At 33.5% G+C, this 9,435-nt stretch overlaps 1 non-coding gene across 1 annotated transcript; it reads right to left on the bottom strand.

Moving 5' to 3' along the window:
* Window positions 1-9,156: 9,156 nt before the first annotated feature.
* Smp_tRNA_02082_Gln_TTG.1.1 lies at window positions 9,157-9,222 on the bottom strand. The gene has a single exon. It is a non-coding gene (tRNA).
* Window positions 9,223-9,435: the final 213 nt, after the last annotated feature.

Genomic DNA, 9,435 nt, shown 5'->3' with positions numbered 1-9,435 from the left:
ACCAGGCATTACATTCTCGATTGGTAATACATACTACTTATATTTGTCGATATCAGTAATACACACCACACTACTTCTTGTTGAAATACATTGCCATTATTCATATACCGAATAGTAGTCATATAGTTATGCAATTCACTTTGTCAGAGCAGGTTAAAATATCTAGGCAGACTTCGTCGGTTGATATTCCGTCATAATTACTTTGCTAATATTTTAGTATTATTGTTTGATGATTTGGTTAATGGTTTCTTGAATGTATACTATAGTGTTTTAATGTCTATTTATTTAGAATTTCTCGGTTTCTGGAAACTGTAGTCATCCGTTGACTAGGATATCTCAAATCAATTAATAGAAATGAGAATGTTTTAGGGCGCGAAATAGCTGAAGTTTGAAATGAATTCTTATCAGATTTAATTGGCTGTGGCCATTATAAATCAATTATGTATGTTGTAGAGGCAGTTACTGACTGAAGACAATGATGGACAGTGACGCAATATGGTGGATAAGTTGAAGTTGGATATTAATACCATTGTATGCCGGCCTGGTGATCTAAAGGTTAAGCGCCCGCCTGCGAGACCGAAGGTTCAGTGTTTGAGTCTGACGTGCAAAATCGACGATGCGCACTGCTGAGGAGTCCAATATTTGACAGAAAATTCACACTAGTGTCTTGAAAATCTGAGTCAACCAGAACAGTACTAATATTAGAATAATACTAAAAATTTAAAAGAAATCAATAAAAAGCAAAGTTGGTATGCAAAAAGGAATTCTACTTTTTAATTTCACTATGCCTGCAGTTGTTGATACAGATGACTATTAACAACAAGAGAAGAGACTTCAATTAAAATGAACTTACTCATGTTCTTGCTTTTCCATGCTGAGTGGTAGTATTTAAAACCAGTTGAATAATGTTTATATCACTGTTTTGTATTTGAGATGGTGGTTGAAGGTAGTCAATAAGAAACCTTAGACGTAGGTTGATGGCTATATTATACTCTTCATCGACATGGGCCTGTAATCTTGAGATCCTTCTGGATTAATTTTATCACGTTTCACCATGCTTCACAGTTAAAAAAATTAACACTGAACCCTTCGGATCGCAACTGACCTTCTGTACGACTGACGTATTTATACAACTGATAGGTCACTTCATAATAGGTAGTCTACAAAATAGAATCAAGGGCGCATGCTTTATCCTAATTGGTGCTCGTCAGCTTGGATATGTGTGTATCCAAGTGTTATTGTTTAACTGGGTTCCTTTCGCTCTAAACCCCAAACAGGTTATACAGTTATGAACTAAGTAAAAAGAGCGTTACCTTGCTGATGAGTACCAGACAGTTTGAACCGAGATCTAGGGTTTCCTGTCTCTTATATCCAACCGCCATCTTAAGCCTTATCATAGAGCGAGCGGTGTTAAATCATGTACATAATTCAGCTACTAATTTGAAATACATGGTATGCATTAGATTGGCCACTTTTGGTGATCTATCAGTTGTTAACTTTGGAAGGTAGATTAAATTTATACGGAAAAAATTAAATGGAATGAGCAGTTCATTTTTGGTATTTGAGTGAGAAAAAACAGGTAACTTTATTGATACATAAAAGTAAGATCAATCGTTGATTAATACCGTCTACCAACTTACGTATGATCGATGGAAATTCTCAGCCAAAAAAACATACTTTCTTGATCAACTTATTCAACTTTTTACCAGGTTATATCATTCAAACTCGAAATAATTTACAAAGATTTTCCTGTATAAATTACACAGAATATTTGGAAATGCTACTTTCAGTCAGTCAATGGTAAAACTATGATAGGTCTTCTATGCTCAGCATAAGGTCGTCGTCATGTTTTAGAGCTAATAAATCTTCATTTGTAACAGTCATTTTGTCCTTACATGGGAATTGAAGTGGTTCCTCACTTTACAAGTATAAATGATAAACAATTCCGACATAACAATCAGCGACGATCAGATCTAACAATGTAGCATTCAATCAGTAACGAGATCAAACTGTTTCATATAGAAAGATTGATTGTTTCACTATATTTGAAACCTGATTGAAACAGATTGACTAACAGTAATAATGTTTAGTATAAACCTACATTATGAAGTAAACTGTTAATTAGAATTAACTTACAACACCTCCCATCTATCTTTGCTAAAATATTGTGCAACAATTTGAATTTACAAAAAATTCATTTATTTCCCATCAAGTAGGTTACTAAAGGAAGTCCCTAGAATTGCATTTGGGTACACTATCAAAAACACTTGAGTAATCATAGAAATCTTATCCAAACTCTAATCGTTACAAATAATTGATGAAGTGTATAAAATGAAGGTTTGTTCATTTGATTCTAACAAAAGTGTGCTTAGATAACAAAAGGAAAATCTGATATAAATTTTCTTTTAATATATTGAAATATTGATAGTATTCCTAATTGTTGACATTTCAAATGGCAACTGATGTTTGATTCAAAGTGGTGTAAATAATATGTTATGAAATATATATCCACTAGAAACTATTGAAGTGAGTAATGTTGGTTGTACGACATAACTTTCAACAGCTCTACTACGTAATCTGATATCTCACTAATTAGTAATATTATAATAGTACCACGCGGATCGGCAACGCAAGAGCAGCATACCTACCATTGAAGAACATCTGCAACTTAAAACAACTGTCTGTCAACCAACACCAAGATCACAATTTTCAATAAATATGTCAAGACAGTTCTACTGTGTGGAGTGGAAACCTGGAGAACTCCGAAAGCCATCATCCAGAAGATACAAGTATTTATTAACAGTTGTCTACGCAAAATACTTCGAATCCGTTGGTCAGACACTATCATCAACAACCTACTAAGGGAGAGAACAAACCAGATTCCAGTGGAGAAAGAAATCATGAAGAGGCTTCGGAAGTGGATAGGACACACATTGAGGAAATCACCCGATTGTGTCACAAGACAAGCCCTCACATGGAATCCTGAAGGCCAAAGGAGAAGAGGAAGACCAAAGAACACATTACGCCGAGAAATGGAAACAGACATGAGAAGAATGAACAAAAAATGGATAGAACTAGAAAAGAAGGCCCAGGACAAAGTGGGTTGGAGAATGTTCGTGACTGGCCTATGCTCCATTGGGAGTAACAGGCGTAAGTAAGTAAGTATAATAGTACTCACAGTAATATTGGATTTATTCAGTATAATATGTCCAGTTTAATAAAGAATTCTTAGTGTTCCGGCCCTTGAAGTTGAACCTAAGTCACCTAGATGATAGTCGGGAATCAGAACCATTAGTAAGACCTTCACAATAGGTCTCATATAAATTTTATGGTAAGAGTGACGACTTGATTCAGCAATAGGTTGAATAATATTTTGAAATGGTGACTTTTCATTTAGGGCTCAAAGCCATCAACACACAGAACTAAAATTCACTTGATAAGCTGCCAAATAGTGAGAATTCACTTCTATAGTCTATTGTTATCCAATACTAAGTATAGTTAAAATAGGCAATCAAATGAATTTGAATTTAATTTAAGTGACTTACATTATTTGATTAATCCTTGGACTGAAATAAGAAAGTTTATCAAATAAGATCACACATTTTAATGATACAATGGTAATACAATGTCTTTAACATTGTTAAGTTTTCGTAATCTCTTTTAAAAAAAGAAAAAAAGCACCTCACTGTTGAGGGACAGAACCTACAGAGGTGAAAACTTATTTTTATCAGAAGGGGTTTTGTGGAGATTTAGTATTTTCATAGATGAAAGTGTGAGTCAATTGAAGCTAGACCACCAGGGAAAACCTGGAAGCACTGGACGACCGTTTCGTCCTATTGTAGGACTCTTCAGAAAACTTATTTATTCGACTTGATCAATTTCTCTGTTGATTGATGATCTTTGAACGTTTTGAAAGATCTAATATCAGATAAATTTGATAAAATGTACTTCTTTCAAAAAGGATAATAGTGTATCAAAATTTTACTGTTTATTTAACTCACTTATATTTATATGTAGAAAATTATTGAAAGTACAACATTGTACTATTTAAACTTGGCTTAATTTTAATTTGATTATTCATTCTCTGAGGAAGTGACTTAAACTGAGTTACGAAACATCAGAAAATTTAATTTTTCTACTCATTGAGATATCTACAAATATATTAACTTATTTATAACAAATCACCTAATGCTCAATTTATTCAAAATTATCATAATCGAAACTTGGGTAAGGATACCTATGACTAATGTAAACGTTCTACAGTTAAAAAGATAGAGAAGTGTTTTCTGAAAATTTAACTTGATTAATAAATAAAGATATCTAGGTTATTATTTCTTGATTTATTGTCATAATCACTATTGTCATGTGGGTCACTTATATCCACATAAGTAGTATATGATGATGGTCAAGCATAGAATGTATTTCAGTAGAAGATCGATAAAGAAAGAACAAGGACGAAACGCAGTTGGTATGAAAATTCATGAACAATGCAATCAGAGACGATGGACATTCGATTGTCTCTACTCGTGTTCTTGTTCACTACACTATGATTAGATATCATCATGTTTAAGTCTAATTAATAGGGTTTACTAACCTTAAGATCATCATAATATTCGAATATTTCTCATCTTAGATGTATCCCAAATTAATAGTTTTTGATACAACAATTTTGTATCTGTTATTATGAAAATTATTTGTGTATCTTGAAAAGAAAAACTTTTGTACGAAATATAAATCGTTTATTCATAGATATTTACAGTGAACAGTGATCAACTTTAACTGGTGACTAAATATGAATTATCAGAAAGGGGTTTTGTAGAGACTACTGAAGTGTCTCATACAAGGACAAAACGGTCATTCAGTCCATCGAGGTATTTCATAGTAGTCTAGCTTTGATTGGCTCATGAACTCACCCATTACCATGGATTATTTTTGTTTCTTTTTCCAAAGCTATTTATCATTGGTATCAACTAATACTAAACTGTGAATTTATTAATACTGTTGTGACCTAAAGATTCATCTGACGTCGTATTCAATAGTTTGTTTAGAATCAATTGTCGTTTAGTAAGTTAATATTCTCCATTTTCGTAAATTCAGCATAAACTATAGATAATTTTAATTTAATAGTAATATAGGACAAAAGGTTTCGCATGAAAATCTTGATTTGAGCTTACCTTGGATCAGCTAAAATCATAGAAGAAAAAGGATTTTATTAAACATTAAGTCATTATTCTTTATTTTATGCTTATCGCTCACAACAATATCAAAATTATAATCAAAGATGAATAATGACTATCAGTGGAATCCAGGATGCTCATTTCGTCCTATTTAGGACTCGTCAGTTGGATGTACCTGCATCTCAGAGTTGATGTTCACTCTGAGACTCCAAGTCAGTATTCTTCGCTTGAAACGCCATCATCTTATCCACTTGGCTACTGAGTCTTGATAGCCACTAGCTTGTGCAATGGGGTGAAGTTTCAAAATCATTTGGTATTGTTTTGGTCAATGAGAAGATTCAATCAAAACAATATTAAGTGAATTTAAACTTCACCCCAGTGCACAAGCAAGTGGCTATCAGGACTCAGTAGCTGAGTGGATAACGTGATGACGTTTGAAGCGAGGGTACTGGGTTCGAGTCCCAGAGTGAACATCAACTCAGATGTAGGTACATCCAGCTGACAAGTCCCAAATAGGACGAAATGCGCGTCAAACTGGATTCCATTGCTAGCCATTATCCATCTTTGCTTATAATACCAAGTGAATTTATTCAATATATGGTTTACAACTTGTATACAATAAGTAATCAATCATTAAATGACATAAAGTGTTTATATACTACTTACATTTCTTTATTAATAAAATTATGATAAATATCAATATAGTAAATGATTTTATATTCATTGTCATCTTTATTTGCCAAAAAGAAAGAGAAAAACAAAACAAAAAATAAGTAGTATATATCCAACGAACTAAATTTTCTACTGTATATCATACAATTTCATTAATAAACACCTACATACCATTCATCATATATATCCATCCGTAAACTGATCATTTGTATTCTTTATTTGTTATAAATAGATGAATGAAATTGTCTTTCTAGGTAGTAAAGTTATTCAAATAGAGATTGGTAATACTTAAAGTATTCAGTCAATTACCAATGATTGTGTAATGTTTACTGTTTTGTATTAGTTCAATCATAGTTTTTTTTTAATGATTGAATTCATATCTAGTTTAAATATTACTTCATTAAATATACAATTGAAGTTTAAATTCACTTGGTATTCACTTTGGTTGAATCTTCTCATTGATGTTTAGGACTTTGGACTCAGTAGCTAGGTAGATAACGTGATGAAGTTTGAAGCGAACAATAGTGGGTTCGAGTCCTAGAGTGAACATCAACTCTGAGATACAAGTAGATCCAGCTGACGAGTCCCAAATAGGATGAAACACGCGTCCTGGAATCCACTATTAGCCACTATCCATCTTTTTTCATAATTGAAGTTTGATCATATTTTACTTAGAAATCAGGACCTATCGGTGTCGCGCGCGAACGCTTAACCTCTAGACTACTGAGCCAGCCGGCATTCAACGGTGTTAGTGTCTTACCTCTTTACAAATCACAGAAATGAACGAGTTTTTGTCTTGTATTGAATGGTGGTCTGTTGGTAATGGCCTCTAACGTAATCCATATAAATATCAAGCTGTTAACTTTAGCCTGAGACATGAATAACACCTAAACACCATGTTGGAATCCCATAATGTTTGGGCTATTCGAGACTCTTTTATAAACACAGTGTCGAAGGTTACCTTTCCCTCTGATCTCTCTTAGTCTTCTCATGTTTTGCTGTTATCGAAGGTAGTTTTCCGTTTGACTTACTACATAAAGGGGCTGAATGCTTTCGGAATCACTCGAGATTTGCTCTTATAATTTGTTAATTCATGCATATTACCTATTATCCTTTACTGTTCTCCATTATTCTTTCCAGTGCTTTTGAGAAAAGACTTTGCTGAATTGCAAAGAGTTCTGAAGGCAGTTACCAAGGTGTGTGGTGAATATTTGGATAGTTGAGTTAAATATTCAATATTTAAAAATGAAATAATATTTTCAATTTTTAAAAAAAAGATTTATCTTTGAAAACATGAGTTAATTGAAGCTTGACCACCATTGAAAACCTGAAAGCACTAGACGGCCGTTTCGTCCTAGTATGGGACTCCTAAGCACTGTGCATCCACAATCTTGCCTCGCGAAATTCGAACGCAGGACTTACCTCCACAAAAAGTGCTTCTGATTTTCTTTTTAAATTTAAGAGTCATTGCATATACTTGAAGTTTATAACTTCTAATAAATTGTTATGGTTATTTAGTTCAAAGCACAGTGATACATGTGTAGGTGTTTACACAATTGAGCACATAGAAACAAAAAAATGAGAACAATTTGTTTATGAATACATTAAACTACTTGAATAGATTTATTCATCTATTTATAAATACATGAAGGAGAATGAAATTTTATTAACATTGTATGTTAAAACGAAGTATTAATGAAGTTTCAAAACTGTTTGTTACTTATATTTACAATAATTATGATCTTTGAGATTCGTAAGTGTCCTCCAAGAACAAAAGTTTTACTACTAATGGCTTTATTCAATATTATATTCCTGGTGGTTATTGTTTTTTTTTTCAAGCGAGTTAGTTTTCTACGAACAAATATAGACGAAGACAACCAATGCAGTGGCAGCATTCGCATCGATAGGCTTCAACATAAACAGAGGAAAAAGTAAGATTCTCAAATACAACACGAAGAACACTAACTCAGTCACACTTGATAGAGGAACTCTGGAAGATATAGAAACATTCACGTATTTAGAAAGCATCATTGATGAACAAGGAGGATCTGATGCAGATGTAAAGGCGAGGATTGACAAAGCAAGGGCAGCATTTCTACAATTGAAAAACAAATAAACTCAAAACAACTGTCAAGTAACTTCAAAGTGAGAATCTTCAATACGAACGTCAAGACAGTCCTAATGTACAGAGCTGAAACGTGGAGAACTACTACTACAATGTACAAGTACTTATAAACAGTTGTCTATGCAAAATACTGAACATTCACTGACCGGATACTATCGGCAACAGCCTTCTGTGGGAGAGAACAAACCGGCTTGCAACTGAAGAGGTAATTAGGAAAAGACGTTGGAAGTGGATCAGACATACATTGAGGAAATTACCAAACTGCATCACGAGACAAGCGATAACTTTGAATCCTGAAGGAAAGCGGAATAGAAGAAAACCAAAGAACACAATGCGACGGGAAATGGGAGCAGATATGAAAATGATGAATGTTAACTGGAAAGAACTGGAAAGGATTGTCCAGTACAGTGTTGGATGGAGAATGCTGATGTGAGGCCTATGTTCCTTCACGAGGGATAACAAGCGTAAATAAGTAAGTATATTTTTGGTACATTATAGAATTCTTAGCACAAAGTATTTCAACAAGTTTCCTTTTCTTATTTGGAAATTTAAGGATTTTCGTAGTTTACATTATAGAATGATATATGGTAGATAATTAATTGCATTCATACATGTACATCATGTGTTGTCGACTTGGTGGTCTAGAAGTTAACTGCTCTTCTAAGATGATGGCTTCTATCCCGTGTGACGATTCACGAGTGCAAAGTGCTTGTGATTTCTTTGTAAAGAATTAAAGATGTCTAGTGCCTCTGGTTTTTATTGGTTGTGTAACTAAAGTTGCTTTGTAATGAAAAATCTGTGATTTATAAATAGTTCATTTAATGATCTTGACTTTAAAACTTTCGGTTATCTTTATTCACATATGTTCTGTGCATCGAAACAGTTATCTAGATATAACTCAATATCAAAATATCTTTTTTTTAAGGATGGATACGAAATAAGAATTTTTTTTGTGATCATCATATAAAACGTTTTTTAGCTCTAGAGATTAAAAGAGTCATCACCTTCTGGAAACTTGAAACTTTCACATCGATATGTGAACTTTTGCAAATGAACTTCGTTTAACATTAATAACATCATGGTAAGCAAAGATGGATAGTGGCTAGTAGTAGAAACCAGGACGCACGTTTCGTCCCATTTGGGACTCGTCAGCTGGATGTATCTACATTTCAGAGTTGATGTTCACTCTGGGACTCGAACCCAGTACCCTCGCTTCAAACGCCATCGCGTTATCCACTCGGCCACTGAGTCCTGATAGCCACTTGCTTGTGCACTGGGGTGAAGTTTAAATTCACTTAATATTGTTTTGATTGAATCTTCTCATTGTATGTATGGTTTAGAACATGTATAAAATAAGTAATCAATCATTAGAGACTGACCAGTTGCAGTCCTAAAACATCAATGGGAAGATTCAAACAAACAATACTTAGTGAATTGATAAGATCAGTCTTTCCAAATCAT

The sequence above is a fragment of the Schistosoma mansoni genome, chromosome 6 (genome assembly GCF_000237925.1).
Source record: "Schistosoma mansoni strain Puerto Rico chromosome 6, complete genome".
Taxonomy (NCBI): Eukaryota; Metazoa; Platyhelminthes; class Trematoda; order Strigeidida; family Schistosomatidae; genus Schistosoma; species Schistosoma mansoni.
The sequence above is the reverse complement of the archived record's forward strand: the minus strand, read 5'-3'. Positions and strand labels throughout refer to the sequence as shown.